The sequence below is a fragment of the Zea mays genome, chromosome 3 (genome assembly GCF_902167145.1).
Source record: "Zea mays cultivar B73 chromosome 3, Zm-B73-REFERENCE-NAM-5.0, whole genome shotgun sequence".
Lineage (NCBI taxonomy): Eukaryota > Viridiplantae > Streptophyta > Magnoliopsida > Poales > Poaceae > Zea > Zea mays.
Genome location: NC_050098.1, coordinates 60,025,849 through 60,042,779, shown reverse-complemented (window position 1 = coordinate 60,042,779; position 16,931 = coordinate 60,025,849).

Sequence of the window (16,931 nt, the reverse complement as noted above, 5' to 3'; positions counted from 1 at the left end):
TAAATTGGGCCTGCGACCTCATCTTCTCACCTCATCCAGTCCGCCGCCATCGCCGTTGCCCGAGAGAAAGGGAGCAGTGGGGAGCTCGAATCGCGCCGCCGGGGATTGGGGTCATCCTGCGCCCGGGGATAAAATGGCGTGGACCGGTGGCTCCGCTGCGAATCCTAGGACCAGGGAGCCCCCTAGGTTTCCGCTGCCACCATTAGAACCGAGAGAGGAAGGAACAGGAGAGTCGGGGCGCCGCTGCCGTGGGTGATTCGAGCTATGGGCACTGTCGGGTCTTCGGAATCGGACCTCTGAGCCTCATCATGTCACGTAGAATGCAGTCGTTGCCTCGCCTGGATGAATTCGCGTTACCTGCCACCGGAATTTCTCGCCGTGTTCGTCCTCAGCCGCGGATTCGCCTCCGTCCGTGGACCAGCCCCGCCACAACGCCTTCGCCGGTGAGAACTCCCTCATCCAGTTCCCCTATATCTTATCTACGCGTAGCACTATTCGGATTAGAACCTATGGCTCGGGGGTGGCGCGTTGCTCTTCTCCGGCGGGAACTCCGCCGTGTTACGACGGTGGCGCCGCCTCGGGCCGACCTGGAAAGAAGAAAGACCGCGGATCGTCCGATGTGGCCTGGGCGGTCCAGATTAGAAGTCTGGTAACCATTCGCGCCGTAGCACCTGAACCGTCGATCGCTGATCGAGCGGTTGTAATCGCGCGATAGTTCATAAAAAAAACGTGGTCAGATCCGGGACGTAGATTCTGGATCCAATGGTTGAAAGGAGAGCGGGAGTCTTGACCAGGTCTGATCTAATCTGAGCCATCCAAATCGGATCCAACGGCTCATCTCCACCCATACCCCTTCGCGGGTGCACTTTGCTAAAGAACCCCTGGATTTTCTCGGATTCAACCCGCCGTCCTTACCAGGGGGCGCTCAGAGTCTTGAGAATACTTACCCGTTGGCCCCTGAACTTACCAGAAAATGAGGCGCAGTCCACAGATTAGGAAAACCAGGAAAAATATTTAGAAAATAGTTTTTAGTACAAATCTAATTGCAGAAACTTGTTTAAATTGTAGAAAATTCATATTAACTCCAATTTGGTCCATTCTAGTTCCTAAATTTTTATAATATTATTGTCTAACCATTAGTGCCTCTGTTTTGGCATGAAAGACTCATTTAAATTTATCTAATACTTAATCTTGTATTAAGTACATAAAAACTTCATAAATTCATAACTTAAAATCTATAACTCCAAATTTAATGATTCCAGTTCCTGTGATCTTATTTTAATGTATAGATTATTACTGTGTATTTTATTTACCTGCTTGGTGTAATGTTAATTTTGCCTATACAATGTTTGTTTGTATTGCTACGACTAGAGCGAGGACACGTGTCATCTGAAAAGCAAGTTGGTACCTGGATTCTCAAGTCCCAGGCAAGTTGTGCCCTTGATCACTTTTTTTTACCTACTCATGTTCGGATTAATCATAATGATCTGCATAGGTTAATTTTGATGGGACCCAATAGGTCACCCTAGTTTGTTCGTCCTGAATACCTTGTTTACCCCTGAATCACTTGGGTAGTTCTGCTACTGCTTTATATGGTTTTGGGTTAATATTTCATTACATCTATGTTCCAATTATGTTGTTATTCTATTTATGTTCATGACAAGATCATTAAATGTTAATTGGAACATAGAGCTTAACTTGAGAACCACGTGCCACCACAAGGGTTTAATGGGACGCCCTTGGCTGACTAATTAGGAAAGCTAGTGGAGGACTACCTTACCCGAAAGGGGCAAGGGCAGTAGGGGAGTGGTCAGTGTAGGGAGGCCCTCGGGAGGATTTTGCTGTGATGGCGGTCCTGCAAGGGATTCCTGGGAAGGCCCTCGGGAGGATTTTGCTGTGATGGCGGTCCTGCAAGGGATTCCTGGGGAGGCCCTCGGGAGGATTTTGCTGTGATGGCGGTCCTGCAAGGGATTCCTGCATTGGAGCTTCCTATAAACTGTAGCGGGTTTTCTGAAGCTAGTGGAACTTTGTAAAGGCCTCGTAGTGTTACCCTGCCTCGCCTCCTCGGTAGAGGTGTATGGGAAGTCGCGATCTCTTGGCAGATGGGTAACATGACTTGTGGGTAAAGGGTACCACCTCTGCAGAGTGTAAAACTGGTATACTAGCCGAGCTCACGGTCATGAGCAGCTCAGGACTCTCTGATGATTAAATTATGGAACTTAAACTCAATTTGTCATATGCATTGCATCGCAGGTGAGATTGTTACTTTTGTTCTACTACTTAATTGGGATGGTATTTACTTATACTTAGTAATTGCTAATAAAATTTTGACCAACTTTAAAAGCAATGCTCAGCTCTAACCATCCTCTTTGGTAAGCCTTACACTTCACATGAGCTCCCACCTTTGGCGAGTTCATACACATTATTCCCCACAACTTGTTGAGCGATGAACGTATGTGAGCTCACTCTTGCTGTCTCACACCCCCACAGGTCAAGAACAGGTACCGCCGGATGAGGCGCATGGAGGATGCTGTGGCGAGTTCGTGAGAGGTCTAGGCCGTCGTCTCCCAGTCAACTTTGGGTTGCTGGACCATTGTCTCCATATAATGTAATTATTTATTTATTTTGTACAAAACTCCGATTATATAGTAAAGATGTGACATTCGATCCTGTGCCATGATTCATCATATGTGTGAGACTTGGTCCCAGCACACCTGGTGATTATGTTCGCGCCCGGGTCTTGGTGCCCCGAAATCCGGGTGTGACAGAAGTGGTATCAGAGGAATGTTGACTGTAGGACGAAACCTAGATAGAACTGGACAACCATTATTTACTTACCCTTGCTACTCTGAATCTTTTCTAAACTTTTCTCATCTATTTCCGCTTTACTCTGATTATTCTTACCTTTTCATTCTAAAGACAAATGTGGAGTTCACACTTTGAAATCCTGTGCCTAAAGTGACTTTAGGAATAGGAGACCTACTCTTAGGAATAAAAACAAAACTATTTTTATAGGTATTTGTATGCTTGAATGTTTGTTCTTATGATACTTGTTTGATTTGGATCTTTGATTGAGTGTGATTAGTTGTGGAGTAATGTCCACAATCACATCTGCATATACATATAGAAAAAAATGGTTATTAAAATATCTAAATGAACTAGGTTATCCCTCATCAAAGAATCTAGCCTAGCAAAATCCATCTTATCTTGAAAAAGTCTATCCTACACTCATAGATCCATCTTATCCTAAAAAAATAGATTCTCATCTTATCTTGAAAAGATTTATCTTATCCTAATAGATCTATCTGATCTCAAAAGATTCTACCTTATCCTTATGGATTCACCTTACCCCAATAAGCACATTTACCCCACGCTAGTGTAACAACCATGATCTAGCCTAAAATAAATAAGATCTTATCTAGTCAAACTAGTCACACCAATCTAACCTAGATCTGATCTAATCTAAAGTGACTTATCAAACATGTTAGATAATACTGATGAAATAGATTAGACTCTACTCCTATAGAACGGGTCTTAACTTAGTTCACCCTGCATTAAATTAAGAATGACAGATCGACTTGGCCATATGCAACTACCTTAACCATCCAATAGTTGCATAACCCCACAATTTTAACCTAGCAAGAGATTCTAACCTACCTACACCATACAATCCATCCTACTCACATGTCCTAGCCATATGTCCTTAACTCGGATGACAACTCCAAGAAATAAAGGCCAAAGAAGACCAACCATGTCAAAGAAGGATAAGCATCAACTCAAGACTTCAAAGATCAAGTTGAATCGCCAGCGGAATCAATATCCATAGTTTAGGATGAAGTCTTTCCTTATTATACCCTTGCCACAACCTCTACTTGCCATAACCATACCTGACCTAATGAATATCTAGACATACAATATTCATATCATCTACTAACTGTTAAAAAAAAACTTGAACAAAACTTTGATTCCCAAAACCAAATGAGAAACTAAAATTCTAGACCAAACCTATTACATCCCTTTCCTTACAAATCTCGAGGACGAGATTTCTGTTAAGGGGGGTAGGATTTGTAATACTCAAAAGTGTAATAGAAGAGGATAGAGATAATCTCAATAGTTTGTGGTCTCTACTATTCATTACATATGATCAGCACTAGTTAAAAGAGGATAATTAGAACCAAGAACACATAAATAACCTGTGCATCATGCTGGACTTTATTTGGTGTGCATTTTGTGACAATAAAAATAAATAAATAATAACATGAAAAAAAAATAATAACGAGAAGAGGATTTGAGGAAAAAGAGAGTATATAAGGTATATAGAAAAATATATAACTAAATGTACCTTTTCATATTGGAATATTTGGTTTGAATATTTAATCTAAAGTACAAATTCACAATAGAGATTTGAATTCAAATGTGAATTCAAGAATAAGAAAGAAAAGAGAATGAAAGAAAAGGGAAAAACCAAAAATATAAAAAAAAGAAGAAAGGAAGAGATAATTGGGCCTGCGGCTGCAATCTCGGCCCAATTCCATAGCTCTGCGCAGCCCACGCCGCTGCTTCCGTGCCTTGGTACACCGCCATGTGGGGCCCTCATTCCAGCCTCACCCACCTGGCCGCGCCGCACTGCTTCTTCTTCCCTCTCTCGAGTCGCGCGGGCGTCGCTCCCAGGCGTCTGTCCAGTGGAACCGCGGCTGCGTAGGAATCGCTCGGGGCTGGGTCCTATCTGGCGGCGCGCTTGCCTCAGCTCATTGAACCGCTGATTGGTGGGACTACGGAGCAGGTGCTTCATCTTCAACGACAGCGATTTTCACGGCAACAAACAGAGAGAGAATTTGGGGACTGCGATTTGATGAGGATCGTTGCGCGTGGCCAAGATCTTCGCCGCGCAGACCTCCGGACGGGGTCGGCCATGAATACACTCGCCCCCGGGCTATAAATTGGGCCTGCGACCTCATCTTCTCACCTCATCCAGTCCGCCGCCATCGCCGTTGCCCGAGAGAAAGGGAGCAGTGGGGAGCTCGAATCGCGCCGCCGGGGATTGGGGTCATCCTGCGCCCGGGGATAAAATGGCGTGGACCGGTGGCTCCGCTGCGAATCCTAGGACCAGGGAGCCCCCTAGGTTTCCGCTGCCACCATTAGAACCGAGAGAGGAAGGAACAGGAGAGTCGGGGCGCCGCTGCCGTGGGTGATTCGAGCTATGGGCACTGTCGGGTCTTCGGAATCGGACCTCTGAGCCTCATCATGTCACGTAGAATGCAGTCGTTGCCTCGCCTGGATGAATTCGCGTTACCTGCCACCGGAATTTCTCACCGTGTTCGTCCTCAGCCGCGGATTCGCCTCCGTCCGTGGACCAGCCCCGCCACAACGCCTTCGCCGGTGAGAACTCCCTCATCCAGTTCCCCTATATCTTATCTACGCGTAGCACTATTCGGATTAGAACCTATGGCTCGGGGGTGGCGCGTTGCTCTTCTCCGGCGGGAACTCCGCCGTGTTACGACGGTGGCGCCGCCTCGGGCCGACCTGGAAAGAAGAAAGACCGCGGATCGTCCGATGTGGCCTGGGCGGTCCAGATTAGAAGTCTGGTAACCATTCGCGCCGTAGCACCTGAACCGTCGATCGCTGATCGAGCGGTTGTAATCGCGCGATAGTTCATAAAAAAAAAACGTGGTCAGATCCGGGACGTAGATTCTGGATCCAATGGTTGAAAGGAGAGCGGGAGTCTTGACCAGGTCTGATCTAATCTGAGCCATCCAAATCGGATCCAACGGCTCATCTCCACCCATACCCCTTCGCGGGTGCACTTTGCTAAAGAACCCCTGGATTTTCTCGGATTCAACCCGCCGTCCTTACCAGGGGGCGCTCAGAGTCTTGAGAATACTTACCCGTTGGCCCCTGAACTTACCAGAAAATGAGGCGCAGTCCACAGATTAGGAAAACCAGGAAAAATATTTAGAAAATAGTTTTTAGTACAAATCTAATTGCAGAAACTTGTTTAAATTGTAGAAAATTCATATTAACTCCAATTTGGTCCATTCTAGTTCCTAAATTTTTATAATATTATTGTCTAACCATTAGTGCCTCTGTTTTGGCATGAAAGACTCATTTAAATTTATCTAATACTTAATCTTGTATTAAGTACATAAAAACTTCATAAATTCATAACTTAAAATCTATAACTCCAAATTTAATGATTCCAGTTCCTGTGATCTTATTTTAATGTATAGATTATTACTGTGTATTTTATTTACCTGCTTGGTGTAATGTTAATTTTGCCTATACAATGTTTGTTTGTATTGCTACGACTAGAGCGAGGACACGTGTCATCTGAAAAGCAAGTTGGTACCTGGATTCTCAAGTCCCAGGCAAGTTGTGCCCTTGATCACTTTTTTTTACCTACTCATGTTCGGATTAATCATAATGATCTGCATAGGTTAATTTTGATGGGACCCAATAGGTCACCCTAGTTTGTTCGTCCTGAATACCTTGTTTACCCCTGAATCACTTGGGTAGTTCTGCTACTGCTTTATATGGTTTTGGGTTAATATTTCATTACATCTATGTTCCAATTATGTTGTTATTCTATTTATGTTCATGACAAGATCATTAAATGTTAATTGGAACATAGAGCTTAACTTGAGAACCACGTGCCACCACAAGGGTTTAATGGGACGCCCTTGGCTGACTAATTAGGAAAGCTAGTGGAGGACTACCTTACCCGAAAGGGGCAAGGGCAGTAGGGGAGTGGTCAGTGTAGGGAGGCCCTCGGGAGGATTTTGCTGTGATGGCGGTCCTGCAAGGGATTCCTGGGAAGGCCCTCGGGAGGATTTTGCTGTGATGGCGGTCCTGCAAGGGATTCCTGGGGAGGCCCTCGGGAGGATTTTGCTGTGATGGCGGTCCTGCAAGGGATTCCTGCATTGGAGCTTCCTATAAACTGTAGCGGGTTTTCTGAAGCTAGTGGAACTTTGTAAAGGCCTCGTAGTGTTACCCTGCCTCGCCTCCTCGGTAGAGGTGTATGGGAAGTCGCGATCTCTTGGCAGATGGGTAACATGACTTGTGGGTAAAGGGTACCACCTCTGCAGAGTGTAAAACTGGTATACTAGCCGAGCTCACGGTCATGAGCAGCTCAGGACTCTCTGATGATTAAATTATGGAACTTAAACTCAATTTGTCATATGCATTGCATCGCAGGTGAGATTGTTACTTTTGTTCTACTACTTAATTGGGATGGTATTTACTTATACTTAGTAATTGCTAATAAAATTTTGACCAACTTTAAAAGCAATGCTCAGCTCTAACCATCCTCTTTGGTAAGCCTTACACTTCACATGAGCTCCCACCTTTGGCGAGTTCATACACATTATTCCCCACAACTTGTTGAGCGATGAACGTATGTGAGCTCACTCTTGCTGTCTCACACCCCCACAGGTCAAGAACAGGTACCGCCGGATGAGGCGCATGGAGGATGTTGTGGCGAGTTCGTGAGAGGTCTAGGCCGTCGTCTCCCAGTCAACTTTGGGTTGCTGGACCGTTGTCTCCATATAATGTAATTATTTATTTATTTTGTACAAAACTCCGATTATATAGTAAAGATGTGACATTCGATCCTGTGCCATGATTCATCATATGTGTGAGACTTGGTCCCAGCACACCTGGTGATTATGTTCGCGCCCGGGTCTTGGTGCCCCGAAATCCGGGTGTGACAGGTGGGGTCCTGGTGGTGGGGGCTCGGGCTTCGGTCCTCATCGGGGTTAAATCGACCCCACAACGTCGGCTGTACAGATGGTTGTCGTCTGGCTTCATCTGCATGTCCCCGTTGCTCCCTGAATCAGGCATGCTCCATGCTCTCCCGTTCGTCCCCAAGCTCAAGCCGAATGGGGTCCGTACCGGACCTTCCTCTGGCCCGGGTAATGCCTTGTCAAGGTGTCATTGGTGTAGACGTGGTGCTCTGGTTAGCCCCCGGGTCCCAGTGCCGCAGTACGGAACCTTTGGCTTGTTGCCGCATGATGAGGTTGTGTAGGACTTAGATTTCTCCGTGGGTCCCACGTTCGACCAAATTTTCTGCCTCAGGGAGTTTGCTTAGGAGTGTTGTAGTGGTCACAATGCTTTGGAGTGTCTAAGGGAACTATGGCGGACCGACCTTCTGCCTCAGGGAGTTTGCTTAGGAGTGTTGTAGTGGTCACAATGCTCTGGAGTGTCTAAGGGAACTATGGCGGGCCGACCTTGTCGCAGATTGGGCGACGGTGGGTGCTAGCTGATTCGATGCATGTTAACCAACCACGTGATTGGTTCGTTTCACTGGTCCTCCTGACTCGCATCAGTCAGCCAGGTTATATATATCCTGGTTGAGTGTATACAAAGGTTTAGTGTTTGGTTACTTGGCTCAATTGAATCTGACTGTATTGAGACAGTGTTTGGTTGTATGTATCAAAACATGTACTAGTGAAGAATGCACAAATAAATCTTTAAATATTATATAGCATATATGGTCTAGTTTTGATCGAAAAAATGTTAGAAACACAAATATGAAATTTGTTCGGTGATTAAATCTTTTAATTAGAAGATATAACAAAAAAACTAACTAAAAACATACCTCGGTATACGTGCCGCTGCATGCACTGAGCCTGGCTGGGCGTGTACGCTCGTCGCGAGCTTCGCTCGGAAGCCTGGCTGCGGTCGCTTTTTTGCATGAGTAGAGCCGGAATCAATAGAGAAGCTAACCAAACAAACACTGCTTTATAACTCCGCAGGTGCCGTTTTTCTATTCACCCAGTCTACCAAACATGCGGCAAGTGCTCTGTCGCAGCTGCCCCGTTCACCACCGAGGCAGACCTTGCCCCCCGACGGGGGACCTCTGCCGCCACAGACCGGGGCCCACCATGGTGGCAGCTCCCGGTATTGTAACATCCCTAGTGTTATGACAACTAAAATCTTGATATGTCATTATGTGCACTAGCATCATCTTGTCGTGATACACTTAGAATGCATTCACTAGGATAAAGATCAAATTAAGTGTGATGTTATGTTTAGTAGGGAATGAAAGACTCAATTTGAAAAACCCTAGTTTAGAGCCAAAAGTGAATTTTGTGATCTAGCCATATTTGGTCAAAAGTCAAAATAACAAAGTTGTAGAGTTCCTAAAACTAAACAACTTCCATATTTAGAGAATTTCAAGTTTGTAGAAAAATTTGGGGTATTCTGCAAAATTCAGATTTGACTCAGATTTGGAGAATTGAAAAACAGTGTCAACTAGCTAATTTTGAGCCTCTATAGTATTAAATGCATACGGCTTTAGCTGATAGTCATTATGGAAAACATGTAGAGCTACAATAGGAGTACAAACTTGGTTAAGCTACTTAGTCCTAAAACCATATGGAACTGGGTCAAAAACCTATCCAAAGTGGAGTTGTTAGACTTTGAGTTTCAGACTTAACTCAGTAGCTCAGTCCTGAATTTTAGTGATTTGTAGCCATGTTTAAACCTCTTTTGTGGCTAATCTGTGGGGAGTTGAGTTGGATCTCCTATAGCAAAGTGGTAGAGCTATAGTTGAAGAGTAAGTTTGGTTAAAATGTTTACCCCTAAAGCTATTTTTAACTAGGATAAAGTGTGGCTCCAAGATGGGTTGGTAGACAAAAGTTGTCTGATTTTAATCAGACTACTGTAGATAGCTAGTGGATTGATGCCCATTTCAGAGGTCTACTGTAGCAAATCCATAAAGTTTTGGGCCAAGGTGTCTATAGTGAGTTGGTAGACCATAAGATGGTAAACGAGTCTCTTGAGGGGTATTAGGTCTAGTGCTGTACAGAATCTTGAGTAAAATGCCCCCAAACTTTGCTGTCGGGTTGTTATGGACTACATCAGTTTCAGTTAAACTGAAACTGGGTTTCAGTGTGTGTGCTCGACTTGGGAGCACCATAACTTGTGATCCATGCACTTTTGGCCTTGCAATATTATGCAAACTGAAAGAGCTATGCTTGGTGAACAATTTTGGTGCAATGAGATGGGCCTATCCTTATCCAGAACTGGGAGAAAAGAGGGGATGAACCTGTGCTATAGTCGACCTGTGTGGGTTCAGAGTTGAGTTGAAAATATCTGAAAAACATCTCCCTCCACTACCATCTCTAGTTGCTTCTGGTGTACAGGAGATAAGTGAAACTTGACCTTGGGGAGGGGGTAACTTGGGATAAACTACACTACCCCAGGGATAAGATTGAGGAGGTGAAATCTATCCTATGAACCTGTGGTGTGCCTGCTAACCTGTTGCTATCCATGTGTCGTTGGCCACCGTTGCTACCTTCCTGTGCCCTTGCCCTTATGTGGTGACCATGTAGTAGAGGAGTGGGGTGTGCTAGCCTTTGTTTCCGTCTGTGTTAAGCCCCAACAAAACCACATGAACCAATTTGTTGTGGCTCCATGCCATTGTAGTTTGGGTGCAAACTGAACCTTGTTATGTTCGTGCTCCCGTCGCTCCCATGGCTTGTTCACCGTGACTCACCATTCCTCTACATATGGGTTAAATCCCCCCAACCACCCTAGTCATCTTGTTTCTTTGTCCAAGTCTGTGCGCGATGTCCTCCCTATGTTTGGTGACCACGCCGGTCGGTTTGCCCCTTCACTAAGGCCAGCTCTCTCTAAGGGGTAACTTGTCTGCCTTGCTTGTGTTTCGTGATCCCTGTGTAGTCGTGATGCTCCCTGCATCTTCCTTTTGAACTCTACTGCTTGTAGTTCACCAGATCGATGATCTTGCCGTCGGGCAACGTTGCCGTGTCTTAGCTCTTCGTCGACCGACTGCCTCAGTGGATTCCCGAGCAAACTCACGTCAGCACCCTAGTTGGGGTGAGTCACTGATGCTCCCCATACTCCCCAATTGAACTCTACTACACCTAGGACTTGGGGATACCCTCGCCGGTTCACCATGACCGCTGTCGTCGTGGTAAGAAGGGATCTGGGTCACTAGGGTCTGATTAACCGATGGATTATGGTGTTTTAGATTCGGGGATCGCGTGGGTATGTTCGCTCTCGTTAGAGAAGGCCATCACCTGCGAGTTTGCGCGGTGATTCGTCGGTGTTCGCTAGAGTTGGGGTCGAGGACCTGAGTTTGCGAAAGAGACAGAGGAGGGGTCTCGGTGTGAAGTGTGAACGTCATCAACACGTTTGAATAGTGCCTGGGACTCTTTATAAGTTAATTAATTTCGCAAGGGTCTTAGTGTAAGATGGCATCACCGGCGCAAGCTGCTTGCGCAACGCGCGTGTTTCATGTGCGCGGGCGGGGTTGTCTTGGCCGGTTGTGGCCTAGTCCTGTTCATGCTTTCTCTTTTTCTTTTTGCTGACAGTTTGTAAAATCTACCAAAAATTGTAGAAAAATACAAAAATTGTGAAACCAAATTTGTTGAGTTCATAATTTACAAAGTTGATGGTAAACATATTTTTAGGATTTTTTATGCAAAGAATGAATTTTAAGTGGTTAAAAGTGCCTCTTTGAAGGCTATTTGAGTTTTAGAAATAAAATCTGCACTCCAAAAATTATGAAAATCTGTGGGTAAGCTAAATATGGTCATTTTAATCTCTGGGTAAAGGTTTATGTTATTTGGAATCTATTTGGTCAGAAAACATATTGTTACCCCAAAGTTAGTAATCTTTAATATTAATCAAGTCTAGTTTTCTATTTCTTCTTGAATTTGCATGGGCACTCATGAGCATATCATCACATGAACATTCAGTATCATTTTGACTTGTAGAACACCCAGAAGAGATTATATAAGAAGAAGAAACAACTCCAGAAGCTGAGGCTCCTCTGGTTGATAATAATTCTAACTATGATATATGTGTAGAGGAACCAGAATATCCTTCTCCTAAAGGAAAGCCACGGTGCATTTTACCTTTCCTTGTATTTACAAAGCTTTTCCTCACCTTGAAGATAAGTCGAGGGAGATCACATATTTTTGAAAATTTGATAGTTAGAGCTAAGTGCGCCAAGGTCACAGGTTATAGACCATCTAGGTGGAGTCACCGGACCGTTCGTAGCATACAAGCTGGACTGTGTAGGCAAAGCCGCTGGTGCATCTGGTGTTAATAGAAGCATTGCAGTAATGGCTTTAGCAAATTTGGCTAATAATGTAGCTGATGCGCTTGATTGGATGATTCATGTGATTACTTATTTATGAGATCCTATGTTAGAACAGATAGGAGTATTCGATGAACATCTTTTAAGTATATTCTCATTGATGATGAACTTTCTCTTTGAACTCCTAGTGATGTTATGCTTAAGTGCTTGGACCCTGATGATGCTATGTTATCCATGGCCGAAGTACATGAAGGCATTTGTGGTGCTCATCGATCGACTCAAAAAATGAAGTGGCTTTTGAGAAGAGTTGGGTTGTATTGGCCTAATATGTTTGCTAATTATTTTAAGTACTATAAAGGATGTTAAGTGTGTAAAAAAATTGGTGGCTTACATATGGTTCCTGTCATCGAATTGCATCCTATCAACAAGCCTTGGACCTTTAGATGTTGGGGTTTAGACTTTGTGGGTGAAGTTCATTCATCATCATCCAAAAGGCATCTGTTTGTATTAGTCGCTATAGACTATTTCACTAAATGGACTAAAGTTGTTGCCTTAAAAAGTATGACACAAAAAGAGGTAATTGAATTTGTAATTGAGCATATTAATCATAGATTCGACATTCCCCAAACTTTTGGACTTCTTTTATGTCCAAAGAGGTGCGTGAGTTTGCCGAATCATATAAGTTTAAGTTAATTCATATCCATAATATGCTCAGGCCAGTGGTCAGGAAGAGTCAAGTAATAGAACATTATTAGTCTTATAAAAAATATGATCATCCTAGGCAATGACATAAGGTTTTGTTTGAGGCTTTGTGAGCTCATAGAGTATCTAAGTTTCGTGATACTAAGGTTTCTCCTTTTGAGCTAGTATATGGGTAGGAAGCTATTTTGCTTGTGGCGATAAGCCTGAATGCCATCAGGTTCAATAGGCAATATGATTTGACTGTTGGTGACTATCATGATTTAGTGATGGATAATATTGATGAGGTGACCGCCAAGAGGTTGATGGCTTTGAAGGATCTAGCGGCGTCTTCGGCACCAGATGACTTAGTCGAACTGGTCCCTCGGAGGGCAAATGTTGGGGCGAAGGCGAACACGCTACCCTTCGCTCGATGCCTTCGTCTCCTCATCACTCCGACGAAGGCTACATCCATAGAACACGTCCGAACAAGCCGAAGGCGTCGATTGGATGAAGATCTGCGCGGTCCCCCTTCGTTCTCTATGTTGCAAGGCGAAGGCTACGAGTCTCCCACGTCGTCAACGCCCCGGGAGGCCCATGCGGGATTTAGCCCACGGTAACGGGCCCCACGAGGATAAGCGCATTACGGGCCATGTTTGTAATAGCCTTTACTGCAATGACTGTTTGTAACCTCCCCTCATGGGAATATTCTGGGGATAAACCGGGTACTCGAGGGCATAAACGTCTTTGACAAGGGACGGACGGCCACTCGAGTGCCTATAAATACCCCCGTACAGTGCCCTCACAAGGGTAGATTAACAAAGCTCTTGCCATCCCACGCTTTCCCGTTGGATCAACTTGCCCAGGAGAGCAAGTTCCAACAAAGGAGATTGAGTAAGACAAACTCATAGTTGCCAGGGCCTACAATAAGAAGGTAAAGACCAAATCCTTCCAAGTTAGAGATTTGGTGTGGAAGGCAATTCTACCATTGAAGACTAAGAATCACAAGTTTGGTAAATGGTCTCCAAGTTGGGAAGGGCCTTATAAGGTGATGCAGGTAATTTCTAGTAATGCATATATGTTGGAAACCCTGCTAGGAGAGAAGTTACCTAAAGTATTGAATGGTCGTTTCCTAAAGCAACATTATTCTAGTGTGCGACAAGATGCATAGAACATTGATATTTTCACATTAGATTATATTTGAAGAAAGTATGCATGGAACTAGGTGTTTTTGGATCGCCAAACTCTGCCAAAAGGTAGGAGGCATGTGTTGAGCACCAAATCCGGTATCTGGACGATCAGATGGTCTGACTTTGTGGCCTGGACGGTTCGGACCACGAACGTTCTAGCAGGATAGCCCGAATGGTCCGTGATTAGATTAGTTTAGGCTGTAATCCTTATCCCTTGCGTGGTTATCTTAACTAACTCGTGACAAATTATTGGAATTTATCTAGGAACGGCTCCAGACCTTCCCCTATATATATGAAGGGGTACGACCGATTAAAACACACAACAATCAATTTATCGAACCATTTTACTTTATGCATTAGATTTAGGAGTAGTTTAGCCTTAGTTGTAGTTTCCCAACCTCGGTCTTCATCTGTCTTTGGCTCGGCATCGTCTAGATGTGTCTTGGGTGGCCTGTCGATTCTAAGGCAACCCAAGGATCTTTCTTTCCTGATGGGGTCCCTTCCGGGAGATGAGATCCAGGTTCTATAAGAGATTCATAAAGCGGTCTCTGCCCCACGCGGTGTCGCGGACGGTCTGCCGCCTCCATGCGAACGGACGGTCTCGTTACCGATCACGAACGGTTCGCGCTCCAGCAGAGAGGTCCACAAGGTCTCGTTCTCCGCAAGTGGGATCTAGGAATCCTTGATGTTTGCCCTAAAAAGGCGCCAACACACCTCCTATCCTGCTTCCACGCCGTCTTCGCGACCACGAGGACCTCCATGGATGGTGTGTGGTTGTCGCCACGGTGGTTTGGTCTTCCATCAACAGGCCGATCGTCCAAGACATTGCTGCCAATGTTTTTTATGGAAGCCGCTAGGATGTGGACAAGTTCAAAAAAAGTAGCAACCAATAAATAAATAATTGTTAAGCACAAACTTTTTTTACTCCTTAAAATATTTTAGCAACTCATATATATCTATAATTTAGGGAGCTAAATTGACCTAACTATTGGGATGCTCTTACAAGATATGTAGTGAAATTTATTATATGCGGTGCATGTACTCAAATTTGGTAGTTTTGTTAAAACTAAAGCTATTATTCGTAAAGAAACTTCTTATTAATAACGTTTCATTTATAGGAATACATATGTTATTTAAAAAATTGTATTATAGGATGAAGGAGCTGCAGGTTTTTGTTTTCGCAAATTAAGACTCGCGGCTCGTTGGAGTGGGACCATATGGTAGTGCTGGAGCTGGACTGCTGGTCCAAGTAGTACTTGCCCCATGTTTTTTCAACGTTCAGATGTTTATTTCATCTCCGGCCGGCCCATCAAAAGTATGTAGCATATATACTCACATGCTGAGATGCATGAACATCGATCGTCACTGTGGATGTGCAGAGAACACAGTGTATATATAGTAAGTAGATCACTAGGTTCTCGGTATAGCTTCTACCTGCAGGGGGGGGGGGGGGGCAGCAGGGGCCGCCCCGCCCAAGGCTACGGCGCACACATATATATGTACACTCTAAATTTTGTATAATTTAAATATATATATATAACTTAGATTTTGTGCAGCATAATTAATCAAATGTATGATATAGTGGTTGCTAATATATAATCTATAACTCTGTTGTAGTATGTCAACCAAAGTTTAAAAGAAACATAATATAAAATAAAATACTCGTTAAATAATCAATCTATAACCCCTTTATGATCCATCTTATCATCTGGCTGGGCAGCTATCGATTGCCGCCGACCATTTGGCTTGCCTCTTCCATAGCCCCACAATCAAAGTCCAGAGAACGTGATCACGCGAAACAACAGAATGAGCGCCAAGAGTCCAACAACATCAATCATCATAACCACATGTCGCAACCGGGAAATCCGCATAAACTACAAAACTAGATTCAAATATGGTTAACTTTATTATTTTAGTATTGTTACCGTGACAACTTTAGTTCAATAAATCAATTAGCTAGAAAATGAATTTATGGACTAAGATAATTTATAAAGAACTAGAATTCCTATTCCATGTCGAGTGCTTAAGATTAATAACATCATACAATATTTTTTCACCATATAGTATTGATGAATTGGTTGGCCCCCCCTTACACTGTAATCCTGGCTCTGCCCCTGGCTACAGATACTCATGGGCCGGACCAAGTACGCAAGGACGCGGAACCGAAGACAAGCCGTAGAGTTCGGAGGCCCAACTCCTTGTACACGGGCTCAGAGTGGGTTGTGTGACGGCAGTGGGCCGGTGTAAACTATGACGTTGTGTCGCCATATGGCTGGTCGATGTATCTGAGACAAGGGGAAAAACATTGCAGCAACTAAGAACACGCAGCTTTCCTCCGTATCTCCTCCGCATCTCCCTTCTTCTCTACCAACTCTTCCAATCATCATAGCTGTGGTGCTGACAATTGGTATCAGACTACCGATCTTGAGTCTGGCGGAGTCCGGGTACTTCACACGGCGAGCAAAAATGGCGGGCGCATCAGATCCGGGCATCGCAACAGCTTTGGCGGCGCAATCCAAACAAATCGACTCCCAAACGAAGAATATCACCGCACAATCCAAGATCCTGCAACAACTCTGCGAGCGATTGGAAGCCCATGACCATCGCTGGCGTTCGCTCGAGAAATCGGTGGCCGCTCACTCCGACGACATCGCGGTTCTTCACGTGAAGTTGGATGACGCCGCCATCGATTCCTTCCGCGTCGATCTACAACATTCCATGGAGAATCGGTGGCAAACCCAAGTCGCCGAGATGGAGGCGGCGTCATGACATCGACTGGATGAGTTCACAGCAGAAGCGACGACCCGTGTCGCCAATCTGGAGACTGTCACTTCTTCCTTCGAATCCTAGCGGCCTCGGATCGAATCCTCCATCGATGTCGTGCGCGCCGAAATCTTCAAGGTGTCTCACTTCCTGGAGCATGGTGCGCTTCAGCGGCCATCACCAGATGGCGTGCTCGGCGTTCACCCTTCGAAGGCGGGGCACCCACCTGCCTCCGC